The sequence below is a fragment of the Oryzias melastigma genome, linkage group LG20 (genome assembly GCF_002922805.2).
Source record: "Oryzias melastigma strain HK-1 linkage group LG20, ASM292280v2, whole genome shotgun sequence".
NCBI lineage: Eukaryota > Metazoa > Chordata > Actinopteri > Beloniformes > Adrianichthyidae > Oryzias > Oryzias melastigma.
The window spans coordinates 11,292,584-11,294,072 of NC_050531.1; positions in this window are offsets into that span (position 1 = coordinate 11,292,584).

Genomic DNA, 1,489 nt, shown 5'->3' on the forward strand with positions numbered 1-1,489 from the left:
AGGCAAGTCTATTATGCGCAGTGGATTAAGTTTCAGAGTCTTTAACGGCAACGCCCATCACACATCTCTGGTCCAAGTCATGAAAAAGGTCATATTTTGTAAATAAACTAGAGCAGAAGTAAACAGACTTTTACCCAGCCGACTCACATCAGAGAGATCAGTTATCTTCACCTGCAAAATTAAAGACTCCAGGCAAATTCTGGTTCAAAGCAGTAGGGACATCTTTTGATATTGAGCCTTTTGCTCAGCCCACCTCTCCCTCAGTCGGCCCATGAATCTATGACCTGCAATGGGCATAAACTAAAGAAAAAAAAGAAAAATCAATAAAGGATAAACGCTTCTCTCTGTGTGGTTTGAAACAGTCACACATTTGGTAAGCTTTTCCAAAAGATAGAAGAAAAAGAGGCAATGAACAATAAAATCACAACCAAAAAAACTACCTGATCATCTCAACTCAGGTGTACCGGAAATGGAAAAAAGAGCGGAGGGAAAGGGCAAGCACCACATGTGTGTGTGTCCGCCTGTGTTTGTGCGCAAACACACACATTGAGGAGCATTTCACAACATCGCAGGCATCTTTGGAAGGTTTTCATCTCTCTAAAATGTCATCAAGCAACAGCAGCTTCTCATATCTATGCAAATGTTTGCATTATTTTAATGTTGACGTGGAGGAAGAAGCCTGCCGTGACATGCAGCGAGTGGAGGTCTTTAAAATCACTTAAAAACTAACAACTGGCTAAATCTTGCAGCTAAAATTAAAGTTTTTAGTAGTATTTAGTGAATTGAAGATATTTACTGCACTTTAAACGTCACATCTGTTTATCTAAGTGAGCTGCGTTGATTTCAGCACCTCGGACAGCGACTAGACAGGAGGCCGCTCTGGTCGCTGTCCGTGGTGCTGAAATCAGCACCACGGACAGCGACCAGAGCGGCCTCCTGTTCTGTCTGCGTCCTTTGACTTCTGTGTCACATAAACAACAAGTGATGAATGCGATTCGCCTATACAATACAATATCTTTTATTAAGCGGGACATATAGGGATTCTTCTATTATTTTCACAATGTACAATTGGTGAGCAACGGCACTGAACATTAAATCAGTCAAAGCTATGCAGATTCCGAACACACAGTAATGTCATTATGATAAGTTTTCTTTTGGATAAAGGGGGCTTTAAGTCCTCTCCGTGGACTGTAACAGTCGCCTTTGTCTGTGATCCATAAACCCGTCGGCGGCCTACAGTTGGCTTATTTTCAATATGTTCAGCATCCAGACGCAACACCATTGACAGCACAAGAAAACAGGGAAAAAACTTCCTTCCGTGCAAAAAATAAAATAAAGAAAATATATAAGCCTTGAGCTTGGGCTGGAAAGCACTTCTTCTGTCGTTGTCCATAATTCCAAAAATTTCACTGGGACAGAAAGCAAATATTGGTTAAGGCTGCACAAACAGAAAATAAAGCATATAACACACTCAGCCTGTCCGGGACAT